Raw genomic sequence first — 17,602 nt, forward strand, 5'->3', positions numbered from 1 at the left:
AACGCCCTCTGCTAATGGTCTGCAACTTAATCTTAAAGAGTTATTTGGAACTCTGAGAAGGGAAGTGATTCACCCAGGGTCATACGGCCAGTCTTCTGGAGGTGTTGGGTGGTGCCACGGGCATGCCTGTGTCTTATGGAGGATTGTTTTTGGCTGCTCTGTGGAAAATTTTTGAAGAGACAGAGTACAGGCAAGACTGGAGGCATGATCTTCAGTAATTCGACAAGCTCTGGACCTGCTTCTAATCCTGCCTCCTCTTGTACAGAAACAGATAATCAGGATCCTGCCATTCTCTCCTGAGTACTGCAGATGTCCCATGAACCAGTGCCCTGCACACTGGCTTGTAAGGAATTACATAAGCTCACAACTGAGGTTGTGTTCCACAAGGAAGGCAGGACTGGTCCCTGAATGTTGCAGGGGTGGAATTCTTCAGCAGAAGGTGCAAAAAGGGTTCATGGATGCTGTTTCACCTAGAGGTTATTTGTCCATAACCTGGAGAAGACTCTTGAGCTGAGTTTTATAGCTTCCACCATAGAAGGTTCTGGGTAGAAGGTATGACTCCCATGGGGGCATATTGTGAAGTGGCCTTTATCAACATCTGAAGCTATGTACATGGGCTCATGAATGGAGGTCAGCAGCTCAGAACCATTGTAAGAATCTCTGGCCTTTGAGGAGAAGAGAATGAAAGGTAGTCCATTCAAGGAATTGTGGGGTAGTGGTCAACATGGTCCAAGCAATCAACAAAAATTTATTAAGTGCCTCCTGTATGCCAGGCATTGTAGTGAAATCTCCATCTAAGCTAAGTATCAGGAGAATGGTTTTTCCACAATACTTTGCTTGGATCTCTCTTTTGGTCACATAATTTTCTCCCTTTTGGTTGTGGTTGTTCAGCTGTTTCAGTTGTGCCTGACTCTTCATGACCCCATTTGGGGTTTTCTTCATAAAGATACTGGAGTTCTTTGCCATTTCCTTCTCCAGCTAATTTGACAGATGGGGAAGAGAGGCAAACAGGGTGCAGTGTCTTGCTCAGGGTCACGCAGCTAGGAAGTGTCTGAGGCTGGGTTTGAACTCAGGTCCTCCTGACTCCAGATCTATCCTCTCCACCACTCTGCTGCCCTTATGTTTCACTTATTTATCCATCCTATCCCTGCTAATAGATTGGAAATTCTTTTACAATAAAGAATATGCCACTGATTTTCCTCTTTGTATGTCCTGCACCTTGTTTTGTTGTTGTTTAATAAATTGTTACTGAATGAATGTCACTATATTTAAGAAGACTTGTCTATTTAGAGAGTTAAACTCTAAATTCTTGAATGACTTCATATAACCCAGTAATTTTCAAGCCTACTGAGGCCATTACAGCTTTGCTATGCTAATGACAGAATAACCATTTTTACTTTATGTAAACAATGTTACTAAAAAGGTCCCATCATCCTCAGAAATAAAATCTTGTTCATTGATTATGATGTGATTTGGCTGTGGAAGAGCCCATTCATAACTGTGTGCTATAGATGCAGCATGTCTGCGGCTAGTCATGGACTTGGTGCCAGGAAGACCCAAGTTCAGATGGCGTCTGACCACTACTAATTGTATAATCCTGAGAGAACTGTCTAATCATTCTGGGCCTTAGTTCATCCTTTGTAAAGTGGGGACAATAGTGTCCAATTTTGAGGTTTGTTAGGAGACTTGAATGAGATAACTTATGTAAAGTGCTTTGTAGACTTTAAAAGGTTGTCTCTCTCCCTCCTTACTTCCTCCCCCACCTCTTCCCTTCCCTCCTCCCTCTCTCCCTTCCTCCCTTCCCTTCCTCCCTTCCTCCCTCCCTTCCTTCTCTTCCTCCCTTCCTTCCTCCCTTCCTCCCTTTCTCCTCTCCTCCCTCCCTCCCTCCTTCCCTTCCTTCCTTCCTCTCCCCTCCCTCCCTCCCTTTTTTCCTTCCTTCCTTTTTTTTTCCTATTACTAAATGATTCCTAAAAGAGTTAATGTGCTTAACTACTTTAAGGAGTCAGATACTGAACTGATACTGGGGAACAATTCTGAAGGGGGGATGTCTGTTTAAAGTTTTCCTGTTTGAAAAGCAGACAAACTGTCAAAAAAACCCCAACAAAAACAACTCTAAATATTTTCTCACAGTATTCCACGTTTGTGTTGTTCACCCAATACCCACTTTAAAAAGTCAAGTTATTCATGAAATCCATCTTTTTTCTTCAGTTTCTCTTCAAGGTATTTTGAGAGAAGTTTTTATCTCTGTGGCATTTTACAAATTGAGGCTCTTTGCAGTGGGAGAATTTTATTTCAAGGCCTACCAAAAATGAAATCTTAAATAAAATTGTTAGGGAGAAGGCTCAAGGGGGAAAATAGCTAAACTGTATATATTGGCAGGGGAAGTCTGTCTTTCCTCCATCCATACAGAGTAATAGTCTTGTTTTTAAATAATCCATTGTGAAATGCCAACATTTTATTCAAAATTACAGCCAAAACATTTTGGTCTTCCTGTTGGAAGAGAGTACATTCACATGTCTCTCATGTCAAGCTACATGTGGAAGGCGGTGCCTGCTTCTCTTAGGTGGTGCCTAAAGAAAGGTCTTGTTGGACGTGATTTAATTCCTCCAGTTGTCTTTTTTCCCCTTTGCAAAACAAGATGAGCTTTCTCCTCTGGCTACTAGCCTTTCACGGGAGAAGTTTAAGCTATGTTTTCCATCTTGGTTCTACCTACTCATACAAGTTTAAAATGTGTGTGTTGCGGGGTGAAGTTTCCAGGGCAAACGGCATAAATAAGCACAAAATTCCTTTTTGTTAAAAATTGGTATTGAATGTGACAAGTTTGCATTTTAGCAAAGACTTTTAAAAAAGCAAACAACTCATTTCCAGGGTGTAAAAAAGAGGAACAACTTAGGGAGAGAAGTGTAAGGCTCAGGTGCTCATATTTCTTTTGGAAATTTGCATCAGAACTAAGGTGAACTTTTTTAAAAAAAATTCCTTCGCATTTTGGCTTTGCTGTTGTAGAGGTCTTTTAGTGAAATGTTAAATGTTTTAGCCAAACTATATCAAGAGAAAATACAATTAGTCGTTGATAAATATCCAAAAAGTTAATCACTGGGATAAATTTTTTAAAAGTTCAGAAACATTTTAAGATTCATTTGATCTTCTGCCCACAGTACCAGTCCTGCCAAAGAAAATGTGTTTTATATTTATCAGAAACATATATTTTTTAAACATAACTTTAAAAAAACCCTTCAGAGTGACGACAGTGCACTTGAAAAAAGTGAAGTGGAATGTTTCTTTTTTAACCTAGGTTTCAGGTTTAGGAAATGAAGCGTATGTTATGTCTTTTGGAGAAGAAAAAGTGTTAAGTAGCCTGGTTAAAAATAATAATAAATGACTAGATTTTCCTTAATGGATACAGGTGGGTGCTAGCAGCAAACTCTCTTGGGATTGATTGAGGTGGAGGTTTTCTTAGGACCTTGCTTCTTTTAAGTCCAGATCCAGAAAAGGCTACATGACTACTGCAGAATGTGCCTAATCCAGTAATTAACTTTGGCTGGAGAGTATGAACAGTCGCTCTGTCTAGAGCATGATCAGCATGATAGCATAGGTGCTTTCTCATCTGGAACATACCCTGGACCATGGTCCCTTTATTGTTAGGGCCCCATAGTACCTAGGAGGAAATACAATCTGGACTGCTAACCTCACAAATCTCTGTCTGTCATGTGATGACATGTTATAGCGCCTGTAGACAGCATAGAGTTTGGAGTTGGAAGGGACTTTGGAGATCATCTTGTCCAACTTCCTAATTTCACACACGAGACCCAGAAAGGTTATGTCACTTACCCAGAGTCACTAAGTGATAGAGCTGGGACGTCAAACACAGTTTTTCTACTATTACTACATGGATTACTTACATTATCTCTGGATCCAAAGATGCAGCTCAAGTGTCTGCCTGTGCACATTGGGGTGATGAGAAGAATAGAGCTAGTTATAGGTTATGTATAGTTGGAGGGGATTTTAGGGGCCTCTCACCTCACACAGGAATTCCCTCCACAATAGTCCAACAAAATTATCCAGCCTCAGCTTCAACACTTCCAGTGACTACTTGGCTCGCTATTTATTCTAAGTGGCTCATTCCCTTTTTGGATCCAGAATAGCAGAGTTGGAAGGGACTTGAAGGTCATGGAGTCCAAACTCTATTTGAACAGGATTCAGCTGAAGCTCTACCTGCACAGGAATTGATGAGAACAGACATTTCTAACTGTTCAGAAAATTTTAACTTCTATTGAGTCAAAATCTGCTTCATTAGGATTTTGCCCTATTATTCTTAGTTCTGTCCTCTGGAGCCACATAGAACAAGATTACTTCTACACCACATCCGCCTTTCAAACATTTGAAGACATAGAACATGCTAGGTTTTCTCTTTTCTAGGCAGAACATTAACAATTCTTCCAGCAGTATTTAATATCTTTCTGAATTCTAATAATTAGGAGTCCATCAATGTCTTTTCATCTGAGGATGAGAGGAGACCCACAAGGACTTGATGACCTGGCCATAGTTCTCTTCAGCAGATACAATGCCGAAGAGGGCTACAGACTCTGTTTTTAAAAATTTTCTAAGAGCCTCTTGTTCTCATATTTGACACTTGTATATGGAGAAGAGCATATTCCTTTTTTTCTTTTCTAAATTTAATTGATATCTTCTGTTTTTTACATCATCATAGTTTTCCATTGTAGTCCTCCCCCTCCTCTTTCCACTGAGTCATCCCATATAACAAATAGTATTTTTCAAAGGGATAAAAGAAAATGAAGAGGAAAAAGTCAATATAGTGCAATAAAAATTCTGAAAATCTGTGCAATGTGCAACACCTGTGGATCTTCCATTTCTACTAAGGGGTGAGTTGGGGGTGTTCTCTGATATTTTTTCATGTTCCTTTTTTTAACAAAAAAAGCATTCTTTTTATTTCTTCTACCTTCTAGGAAATGAAATGAAATTGTTAGCAAGGAAAGGTCAATTATTTATCTGATCCTTTAATTGTAGTAGAATTAGATTTCCATAAGATGTAAAGATGATTGAAGTTACCATAATCTCCTTCGTATCAATTATTTTTTCAGTTTTATGAAAGCATCATCTACATTTTCTTTCTGGTTGAGTGGTCTATAGCAGTGGTATCAAACTCAAGTTGAAACAGGGGCTACTAGTCCATACATAAGGATACTTTAGTTTTAAAATACAATATTTATCTATGTTTTTTGGCAGCAAGGTGGTACGGTGGACAGAGTGCTGGGCCTGAAGTCAGCAAGACTCATCTTCCAGATTTCAGATCTGGCCTCAGACACTTGTTAGCTATGTGACCCTGGGCAAATCACTTAATCCTGTTTGCCTCAGTTCCTCATTTGTAAAATCAGCTGGAGAAGGAAATGACAAAGCACTCCAGTATCTTTGTCAAGAATACCCCAAGTGGTATCACTAAAAGTTGGATGCAACTGAAACAACTGAACAACAAGAACAATTATCTGTATATTATTGTATTATTGTATATTTTGTTAAATATTTCCCCCAAACATTTTAATCTAGTTTGAGCCATACTCAGGAGTGTTGTGGGCCACACGTTTGACACCTCAGGTCTATAATATATTCCCATGAAAGTATCACTTTTGTTTGTCCTTTTACCTTCACCTAAACTCTACCATGCCTTTGTTGTCAGACTTGTATATATCTATGCTCGTATCTACCTTCTTACTTATCGATCAATCAACAAGTATTTATTAAGTGCCAGACACTGGAGATGTAGTGGAACCACATCATCCCTTCAACTAGATTTATTTCTTTTAAATGAAGCACCCCTGTGGGTGCCATTTTGCATCCAATCCCACTAACTCTTGGTTTAATATATTTACCTCCTTTAAAAGTTAACTTCTTGTGATAATAACATTTGTAATAACTTTATGTAAATAACCTTTACAAGTTACCTCCTTGTGATCACATTTCAACTTTTCACTCTTTGTTAACTTATACTGGGGCAGCTAGGGGGTACCCAGCCTCAGACACTTGACACACTTACTACCTATGTGACCTTGGGCAAGTCACTTAACCCCAATTGCCTTGCCTTCCCCCCTCCAAAAAAAACCTTATTGTTTATACTGTGTGCACTGACATCTAGATCCATAACTCTCCTCCTTCTCTGTCTCCCAGTGGAGCAATGTCATCTCTGTAGTAGCCTTGCTCTTCAGGATTGGGGAGAAAAAAAGAGAAAAATAAAGTTAAGCTGAATGAGTACACAGTTGTTTTCCTTCAGCAGATGTATGCTCTAATGGTAGTAAAGAATCTGCCAGAATTGAATATGTTCACAAGCATCCTTTCTGGGCGTGGTTCACAAACTCTCCAACTGGGGAACATTGTGTGTTCAGCCAACAGTTAGCCTTTATTCACTGCTAAATTGGGGTGGTGTTTGTTCTGGTTTCAAAACAGAGTGGGATCTGGGAAACAGCTGGCATCTAAATGCTAGAGATTGATGGGATGTGAGAGGTCATCTCCTTCACCCTTCTACCAGCGCAGGAATCCATTTGAGGGAATGCTGTACAAATGATCTCAAACAATGGAATGTAATAGGGGAAATCTCTAATGGCTATTTGCTTAATTTTGGCAGTTGTTGGGGTGAAATATCACAGAGGAAGGAATAGGTACAGGTAGTATGTGGTCATGGGCCAGAAAGAACAGTTGAGGAATTGAGGACTCCAACCTTGCATGATATAACTTACATGTTGCTATTCTTTATGAGTGCTTATACTTTATTCCATTTTAGATAAGAGTACTTGGTTTTAAAATAGCTGTTTTGTGGTAGGGCATAGAAAGGCACGTTGAGACAGTCACATCACTAGGAGACAAATTTCAGCTCATATAAGAAAGCGCTTTCTAAAAATCAGAGCCTCCTAACAGTGGAATGGGCTGTTTTGTGAAGTGGTGAGCTCCCTGTCACTGGAATTGGTAAAACAGTCTGGATGATCTTCTTTCACAGATAAGGTAGGGGCAGCCTGTGGCCTGCAGTACCTTTGACTACAGCCTAACCAGTTTAAAAAGTAATTGGGAAATATTTAACAAGATAAACAAAATACAATAGAACATAAATGATATTAATATATGGTTTTCTAAGTCACTATGTATCCCATAGATGTCTTTATGTATGGTTTCATGAATTTGACACCACTGATGCTGAATACATTCTTGAATTAGGAAGTACATTGGCCTATATATGACTTTTAAAGTTCCTTCCAACTTTGATTCCATCATTGTATGTACTTAAAATTAACTACAATGGATTTGGAGCCAGCTAACTTGGATCTGAGGATCATATAGCTTGTAAGTGACTGAGGTCACATTTGAACTTGAGTCTTTCTGTCTCCTCAGCAACTCTATCTAACCTACCGCCTAGCTGCCCCGATGAGTTGTAAAATGGGAGTATTGGACTACAAGACCTTTAAGGCCCCTAAATGGATCATCTTATTTGTGTAAATTTAGCACCTGAATACTTGTGAATTTTGAGAGGATCCTAATTAGAAGATAATTTAGACTTGAGTATCTTCATTGTTGTGGTGGAATTAGACATGCAACAAAATGAGAACCTAAAGGACAAGGAGCTGAATGCCTCTGGTCCTAAACAGAGGAGGCAGGATTTCTGTGCATCTGGGATTTAGAGAAGGCAGATTGTCATCCCTAGAATTACTCCAAATACAGGATTAAGGTTATTACAGAGATAGCACCAAACTGGGCCTTGAAGATTAAGGGCCAGGGAGAGTTCCAGCGGTTGGTAAGAGCAGGAATGTGATCAGGTTCTAAGCTACAGTCTTTGCCAGGGTGGTCAACCTGGAGCATAGGGAGGGAGTTGCCGCCAAAGACGCCAAGAGGGAGTAGACCAAATTGTTCATCAGAAGACTCATCCTGGGATTCAGGAGCCTCAGGGAAGTCAGCAGTTTGTTGGGACCAAATTTTACTGGAGTTTGCAAAAGGCAAAAGGACTGTTCTGCTTTTGTTTTCACTTGGAACCCACTGTGGGTTATTCATGCTCCAACTACACAGGGTTGTACTTGTCTAAAAAACCCTGGGGCAATAGTTAGACACAGAAGGTGATTAGAGCATGGAGTTGAGAGGAAGTTCTAGAAGGAATTCATTATTTCACAAACAGTACCAGGTTTAGTGCAATCAAATGTAAAGAAAGTTAAGTCCATTAATTAGTTAGAAATAATTTAAATTAATTAATCAGAAATAAATGCAACTGCCTTACTAATACAGAAATGGGTTTTAATTACTCAGAGGAAATGTGGTGGAGAAAGTACACCAGATGTAGTACACCTGGGATCTAGTCCTGACGTTGCAATCACGACTTCCTTGGGCTTTTTAGCTTTTTTGTCTGTAAAATGAGGCTGTTCTCTCAGTTGTCATCCCTCTATAAAACTCAGAGGATCTGTCCATGATCTTCCTTCCTTCCTAGCTCTTACGCATGTCCTTTGATAATATGGGGCCAGATTTGAGATCATGTGACCTGGCTTTCAAGTTCACCTGTGCCACTTATATGGATTAATATGGGCAAGCCTCTTCATCTCTCTGGGCTTCTGTTTCTTGATCTGTAAAATTAAGTACTTGGGTCCCTTCTATCCCTAAATCCATGATCTTATGATCATATTCTTTCTTATTTGCCTACTTCCATCCTATTTCCTTGTTAACCTGAATCTTTGTGGTTAAGGTTAGCTTTCCCTGAACATTTCTACTACTGCATACTTCTTATGACATGTATTCTCTGTAGAACAAAGATTTATTAACAAAATAGGAAATGTATTGAACAGGAAGTATGTGTTCTAGTCAGAAGATACAGTCTCTTGAATTGAATATATAATAAACAGTGATCAGGTTTAATAAACCAATGGTTATTTTCAAGGCAGCAACGGGATTTTCTTATTTTAACATTATACACTGGACAAATATATTCTTCCTCTTTCATTCTTTTGGGGAAGAAATTCAAGTACCATGTCATGTTTATTTTGCATATTTTTCACCTAAATATTTCATCCATTCACAGTTTTGAGAATTTAAAAAATACTCTCTACTTATTAAAAAAACATTCCTTTCCTACTTTCCTACCTGGCAAGGTTGTTATTCATAACACCACCTTGACAGGATCTTTGACTTTTTGTAATCAAAACTGAATGTGATAAAGTTGGAAAGGCTGGGAGGAAGGAGAACTGGGCTGTAGTTCAGACTGTCACTAATTAGCTGTGTGAGTCATGTTAGATTCTATGCATCAGTTTCCGTATCAGTCATGTCAGTCATCAAGCATTAAACATCTGCTAACTAAGAGGCACTGTGCCAGGTCCTGGGGATATGAGGACAAAAGCAAAACCTGCCTGTCCTCAAAGAGCTTACCTTATATCAGGGGGAAGCTATGCACTATATACTTTGTGCCAGACAGATGCAAGGTAATTTGGAACAGGACAGTGCTAGTAACTGGGAATGGGTAGGAAATGGGTCAGGAAAGAATTCATATAGAAGGTGTTCTTTAAGTTAAGAATCAAATTTTGAAGAAACTATGGATTTTAAGAGGTGCAGGGGAGGAAGAAGTGCATTCTAGATACTGGGAATGGTCATGCAAAGGCCATGGGGAATGGAAGTGTTATGTGTTAGGAACAGTTAGAAAGACAAACTGACTGGACCATAGAATACATAAAGGGAAGAAATGTGTAATAAGACTGGAAAGGTAGATTGAGGTCAGGTTGTAAAGGACTTTAAATACCAAATAGAACAATTTATGTTTGTTCTTAGTGATATTAGAGAAGCATTGAAATTTACTGAATAGGTCAGTGACATAGTCAAACCTACACTTTAGGAAAATCACTGTGGCAGCTTTGTGTAGGAAGGGAGACCAATTAGAAGATTATTGTTGTGATCTAAGTAAAGGGTGAAGAGGGCCAGAACTAGGGTTGTGGCTGTATAAGGCTGTGAGAGGTGTTACAGAGTTAGAAATAATGAAGTTAGGCAGTTGAGTGGATGTGTGGGGTGAGGGAGAGGAGGGAGAAAGAGATGGAGAAGTTAAGGCTTAAACTAAGGGTATAAATCAGGCTTACTGGGAAAAATGGGGGTGCCCTTGATGGTAATAGAAAGGGGGTAGGTTTTGAGAGAAACACACTAAGTTCTGTTTTGGACATGGTGAGTTTGAGATGCCTGGGGGGCATCCAGTGTGAGGTGCACAAGATCCAAGATCAGAGAACCTGGATTAAAATTCTATCTCATGTTTTATTTTCACCTGTGTGGCCTTTAACTTTCACCTTTAACTTTGCTGGGTGGGCTTCAGTTTCCTCATTTGTAAAATGAAAGAGACAGAGGAGAGACAGAGACAGAATGCATCTCTTAAAGAGCTCACCACCCAAGGTCCTGGCTTGTCATTTTGCTATGCTTTTTTGAAGTGTTTATTGGTTTCAGGAGGATCATGACAAGCTTTGCAGCCTGAATCTCTCTCCTTCCACCCCATAAGGTAAGGTTAGTAAGGTAGAATTGTAGGACTCAGACCTGGAAGGCATCTTCAGAATCACTTGCCAACCCCATCATTTTACACATGATGAAACTGAAGCTCTGAGAAGTGGTCAAGTGACTTGCTTAAAGTCACAAATGGAACAAGTGGGAGAGCCAGGGAATTGAACCCAGATCTCTCTCATTCCCAAATAAGGGCTCCTCTCAAAACACCGTGGTAGTTTGCAAAAGCAAAAAAAAAATCATAAAACCATAAGACCAGGGCTCTGTTTAGGATCTGAGTGTTTTATAGGCCAATTTGTCTAGAATGTAAAATGGAAAATAAAAAGAACATGATGCTCACTGCAAAGTTTAAACAGAGTTAGAGATCACCTTTTCAGAATTCAGCACAAATTCATGGAATGCTGGAAACGACATTTTATTGATGCTACACAAGAGAGTACAGATGGGAAACCATAAAGATGAGTGAGAATGTCTTATGTAAATATAAAGTATCTTTCTGAAGCAAGACTTGACTGTTGTTGTATGGGGTAGTTATCTCTGGTATTTGAAGGCATTACTGCTTATGTTATTTCCAGGATAAAAGACATAACTCCATGACCATGTTGATGGTAGGGATTGGGACGTGTAAAAGCCACCCTTGATGTCTTACTTTATAAGTTATAGAGTAGACAATACAGTGTAGGGGAAGGGTCATTGTAAGAAGAATCAAGAATCTTGAGTGCTAGTCTTAAATCTGCTTCAGTTAGAAGTTTTCTGGGCCTCCTTCACTCATTTTAGTATTTATGTCTGTGAAGTTAAAGGCTACATTCATTAAATGATCTCTAAGGTTTTTCTGAGTAGTTTGATGCAATAAAAAACTAGTCTCTAACTAGTTACAGCAAAGTAATTGCTAACGATTTAGCTGTTCTCAGTAGCTGAACTTCAAAATGTTAGTTTGGAGATGGGAAAAGAGGAAAAAAGGTATGTGCCACTGGAGGCTATAAAAATTCTCACTTTTTCCTCCCTTAACTAAAGGTGGAAACAGAAAAAAAAAACCTATTATGAGGTTACTGGGGAGGAGAAAGGAGAGTGCTTATTGCTGACATCAGCCTGACCTCAACCTGGTCAGTGGATGGATACCTGTTATTTTTCTGACTTTGGAAATCCAGAGGTTGTCTCCTGTTGGACAACTTTGAGGTCCATGACCCCATATGGATATGCCGTCTGCCTCTCTTCCAGTCAGCTGCAGATGGGGATGCAAAAACGTAGCTGTGAGGCCAAGATGAGACTTGTCATCATTGGTTTAATGTGCCTGCTTTGCAGGTGAGAGTAGGGAGTGTCCATGCTTCTTTGCCCTGACTACTGAGCTTCATTTCACCGTTCAGGGATCCCATTTGATAATCTCAGGGGTACAGAGAACCCCAACTAAGGACTATGTGATTCATAATTCCCACATCAGAGGACCTTAGTTTATATCCCACTGCTACCGTTTGCTATCTGAATCAATCAGTAAACATTTATTAAGCTCCTACTATATACCAGGAACTGTATTAAGCACTGGGGATACAAAAAGAGGCAAAATGCAGACCCTTATTGGGGGAAACAACATGAAACATACAAATATACAAAGCAAGCTACATATAGGACAGATAGGAAATAATTAAGTGAAGAAGGGTCCTAGAATTAAGAGGTGTTGGGGAAAGTTTCCAGTAAAAGAAGAAATTTTAGTTGGGACTTAAAGGAAGCTAGGGAGTTCAGTATACAGAGCTGAGGAAGGAGAGCATTCCAGGAATGAGGGACAGCTAGAGAAAATGCCCATAGCTGAGAACTAGAGTCTTGTTCATAGAACAGCCAGGAGCCCAGTGTCACTGGATTGAAGACTACATGCCAGGAAGTAAGCTGTAAGAAGACTGGAAAGGTAGGTGGGGGCTAGGTTATTAAGGACTTTGAATGTTGATCCTAGAAGGAAGAGGAAGTCACTAGAATTTATTGAGTGGAGTGGAGTGACATGGTTGGACCCATATTTTAGGAAAATAACTTATTATTATTATTTGACTAGACTTATAGTTTTATCAACGTAGGGAGCTCTGTGTGAGGGATTTCTCTTGCCAGTAGGGAAAGGCATTTGCTCTACAATATACGGACTTAGATCAGGGGTTCTTAACTCTCTTTGTGTTATGGACCCCTTTGGCAGCCTAGGGAAGCCTACAGATCTCTTCTCATAATAATAGTTTTAAATGCATAAGATAATAGGATTGCAAAGGAAATCAATTACATTTAAATAGAATTATCAAAATATTGAAAGTTCCAAGTCCATGGACCCCTTGAGGGTTAAGAAGGGAGGGTAGATTGGAATGAGGAGAGATTTGAGGCAGGCTGACCTAATGCAGGAATCCAGGCATAGGGTGATGAGGACCTGTATCAGAATGGTGGCAGTGTCGGAGCAGAGAAGGGGGTGAATTCGAGAGATGTTGCAAAGGTGAAATCAAGAGGCCTTGGCCCCAGATTGGATATGGGGAGTAAGAGATAGGGAGGAGTCCAGCATGGCTTCTAGGTTGTGAGTCTGAGGTACTGGGAGAATAGTGTTATCTTTGACAGTAATAGGGAATGTGGAGTAGGGAGGGAGAGGGTTAATGGGGGAAGACAATGGGTGCAGTTTCGGATATGCTGAATTTAAGATGTTTACTGAACATCCAGTTTGAGTTGTCCAAAGGGTGGACGTGCGAGATTAGTAGTCAGCAGAGAACTTAGGGCAGGATGGGTAGATTTAGGAATCATCAGCAAAGATGCATACGTTGGTAGCTTCTATGATCTTGGGCAACTTATACCTTCCCTACTTATATTTTCTATCTGCAAAACGAGGGATTTGGAGTACACGGCCTCTGAGGTTTTCTCAGCTCTCGATCTTTTATCCAGTCACTCTTCTTCTTTCTTCCTCCTCCTTTCCCCTTGTTCTTTCAAGTTGAAGCTACGGGAGCTAACTGCCTTTCCCACTCCTCTTAGCCTCAAGATCAGTGTTAATCATGAAAGAGGTGGGTATAGGAACCAGTGTGGTAGAGCATAAAGAACGTTAGAATGACTATCAGATGACCTGAGTTTGAATGCTCTCCCCTCCCTTTACTACTTGGTATGATCTTAACCCTTCTGTTTATTGAAAATACCGTTAATAAATTTTTGTGGATCTGTGATACATCTGGATGACTGTGGAGGAAAGGGCTTGATTTAGCATCTCAGGAAAATGTATGCATAACCCACTTTTAAGTTTAATCTGAATTATTGATGCCTTCTTAAGTCTAGACAAATCAACAAAGGAGTAAATCAAGCCCCAATTCCCTAGGTGTAAATGCTCACACTAAAAATTTAACAGTTTACTCTCCAGAGCTGGTTAGAACTGGCTCCAGCACATCCCTGATTATTATTATTATTATTATTATTTGACTAGACTGTTGGTTTTATCAGTGTAGGGAACTCCATGTGAGGAACTTGCTCTTCACTTTACGGACTTAGATCAGGGGTTCTTAACTTTTTTTGTGTTATGGACCCCTTTGGCCACCTAGTGAAGCCTATAGACCCCTTCTCAGAATAATGGTTTTAAATGCATAAGATAATAGGATTACAAAGGAAATCAATTAATTTAAATAGAGTTATCAAAATATTGAAAGTTCCAAGTCCATGGACCCCTTTGGGGGTTAAGAACTACTGTTTTAGAAAGTTGCCTGGGTCACTGAGAGAGATTAAGTTACTTGCCCGGGTTCATTTGGTCAGTATATGTCAGGAGTGGGATTTGAACCTGACTCTGAGGACGCCCTTTAATTGACTGTGCCAGCCTGCCTCTCCTTGTTTTTGTTTTTAAGTATTTGGAGAGTGGCTTGTGGAAGAGGGACCAGGCTTTGCTTAGGCTTAGAGGGAAGAACTGGGGGAAATGAGTGAAAATTGAAAAGAAGCATTATTAGACGCAACATAAGGAAAACTTTCTAACAATTAGAAGTATTCCATAGTGAAGTGGGCTGCCTCTGACAAGCAGTGAGTTTCCCCTGCTTAGGAGTCTTAGGGATTCTTGTTCAAATATATAGATTAGACTAGTTGGCTTTGGAAGTATTTCTTCCAATTCTGAGATTATAGCAAGTAAGATATAAACATGAAAAATAATTACAATTTGAGGCAATGGAAGAAAAATACCAAATGAGTCCTGAGTACTTTCATGAGGTAGAGGAAGGAGTAGCCACTACTAGCTTAATTCTAGGGCTGCCCCCATGCCGGGAATGCTCTCCCTCCTTATCTCCACCTACTGGCTTCTTGGCTTCATTTAAGTCCCAACTAAAATCCGATCTTCTACAGGAAGTCTCTCCTAACCCCTCTTAATTCTTTTACCTTTCCTCTTTCAATTATTTCCTCTTCATCTTGGATATAGCTTGTTTATACATGTTTGTTTGCATGTTGTCTCTTCCATTTCGTTGTGAACTCTTTGAGGGCAGAGACTGTCATTTGCCTCTTTTTGTATTCTCAGCCCTTTGCACATTGCTAAATACACAGTAGGTGCATAATAAATGCTTATTGACTGACTAGACTACTCAGAGAAGGCAATGTAGGAGGTAAGATTTTTGCTGAATCTAGAAGGATGGATGTTGAGAACCATATCCTGAAGAGCTTTGAATGCCAGATTACATGGTTTCTCTATAAGTTAAAATATAAAGATTTTTAAACAAGGAAATATGGGGACAAAAGTGTTGTTTTAATAAACTTAAAACAACCAAATAGATTAAAGATGGTCAGGTTCCCCATTTAGGAGGCAAATGTAATGGTCTAAATAAGAAGTAGAGTGTCTAGACTCTGGTGGTGCCAGTAAAAATGGAATGGATGGGAGAAAACATGTGGAGGAAAAATTGGCAAGATTTGGGGAGTGATCAGATAATGGAATAATGGAGAGGAAGGAGTCAAAGATAACCAAGATTTTGAGTTTGGGTCACTGGCAAGACGATGGCAGCCAGCCAATGAGATCCTGCTTAGTGCTGCTGATTTAATAGAATAGCTTTGGAAATAAAGTGACTTGCTGTTTGATTTCAAGCAAATCAGATTATCTGCAGACTTGGAAACCTATTTCATTGAGCATATGAACCATCCAGAGATTAGAATGAAAACCATAGCAAAAAGAACTAATGTTAGGCAACAGTGCAAAATTCATTGGAGTGGCGGGGCAGTGGGGGAGGGTTGAGGAGAAAAATACCTCTCTGATCTGAGTCTCTGAAATCGGGAGTTTGGAACAGAGGCACCTTCTCATTCTGACAGTCTGTGAGCTTCTAAGTGTGTTCAGAAGACAGTCTGTTATCAAGAAAGGGAGGGTGGTAGAGTGCAATAGTGTCACACTCAAACAGATCCCTGCTTGCTGTGTTTTGACATAGAAAGCCACAAATTAACATTAACTATATTGTATTATACTTTTAATTTTTGTTAAACATTTCCTGGTTTCAGTACACTGGGTCAGGGAAGGGAAGGAAGTTTGGGAGATGCTTTTGGTGTAGAGTACTGAACTCAGAACCCTCTGAACCCAGGAACACCTAAGTTTCTATTACACTGTGACCTGGATGAGTCAATGAACCTCTCTCTGTCTTAGTTTCTCTATCTGCAAAATTAAACTGTTGGACCCAATGGCCTCGCTAAGGTCCCTTCCAGCTCTGAATCTATGATCTCAGGATCCAAGTGAAAATGACTAAGTGCTGGGAGATCAGAGGAGGAATATATTTCTGGGAGCAGCAGGTCACAGAAATATTCATAAAATTGATAAACTGGAGATAGGTAATAATAATTATAATTGATATATATATACATAATTGACATACATATATATATACATATATATACACTAATGCTTGCATAATGCTTTTAATACATTTTCTCGTGTGATTTTCACAACCTTCTGAAATAGGTACTATAGCTATTATCCTCCCATTTTACAGAGGAGGAAACAGTCTCAGAGAGATTAAGTGATTTGTCCATGGTCACCTAACTAGTAAGTGTCAGAGGTGGAATTTGGACCTCGGTCTTCCTTACTAAATATAACTCTGTTGCAACTACTCCATCCATAATGCTTCTCAGTAGTGTTAGGATTGGTGGCCTAATGACTAATCCAGGAACAAATGCCCTCTCTGCTTATCTTCCTGCCCTTGTATCAGCCCTGTTCATATTGACATCAATTCATTCCTGGCTGAATTTCCTACTACTCCTCTCTGTTGTTCTCAGACTTGACCCCTATTAGTTATACAGCATCCAGGCCCCCGTTCCCCTCCCGTGACTCCAATCCACTGCTTGCCAAACATCCCCTCCTGCCAACTAATATTTGACTCCCTTTACTGTGTCTGATTCTCCCCCCGACTAGTTCTCCTATCCTCACTTTGCTCCCTGTTCATGAGAGAAAACAATTTTCCCCTCATTCACTCCCTGCCCATTCAGACATGTGGTGCCCCTCTCCCTCTCAGCAAGTGACTGTCAGGAAAAGATTGGGGTTTGTTGGATAAACAAGTGACTAGAGTTGGGGGAGGGGTAGAGTTTCTTAGGTGTTAAGTAGGAGGACCAATGTGGGAAATGAGACTGTGTCAGCAGGGAAGCAGACTAAGGGAAACATAAAAATTTTAGGACATAGGAAATTAGAAATTTGGAAGGGAACATAGGGGCCATCAAGTTCAACCCCCTGATTTTAGAGACAAAGAAACTGAGGCCCCACAGAGTTAAAGTAACTGATCCAAGGTCATCTAGCTAGTTAGTGGCAGAGCCAGGACTGGGATTTGTTAAGCCATCAGTGAGGGCTTGCAATGGATCATCACATAGTCATCTAGTGTTTTGCAAAGACGTAGTTTATTGTACAGCATTTAGCACAATGCCTTATCCGTAGATGTTCAGGAAATATTTGTTTTATGTATGTATGCATGCATGCATGATTGAAAGATGCTTCAGACTCTTTTGGGGGTGGTGGTGGGGAGAGAGTCCTTTATGTATGTATCATTCAATTCTTTGTCAAAATGACAGTTCCATGTTTATAATAATCATGATAAATCATTTTCAGGTTTATAAAATACTTTCCACATAATAATCTTGCAAAGCAGTTACTCTTAGAATTATTAGT

At 39.8% G+C, this 17,602-nt stretch overlaps 1 protein-coding gene across 1 annotated transcript in view; it reads left to right on the forward strand.

Moving 5' to 3' along the window:
* ADAMTSL3 (ADAMTS like 3) overlaps positions 1-17,602 on the forward strand; it is a 563,622-nt gene that overhangs the window by 63,601 nt on the left and 482,419 nt on the right. The window lies entirely within an intron of this gene.

This window comes from Trichosurus vulpecula, chromosome 8 (assembly GCF_011100635.1).
Source record: "Trichosurus vulpecula isolate mTriVul1 chromosome 8, mTriVul1.pri, whole genome shotgun sequence".
NCBI classification, from domain to species: Eukaryota; Metazoa; Chordata; class Mammalia; order Diprotodontia; family Phalangeridae; genus Trichosurus; species Trichosurus vulpecula.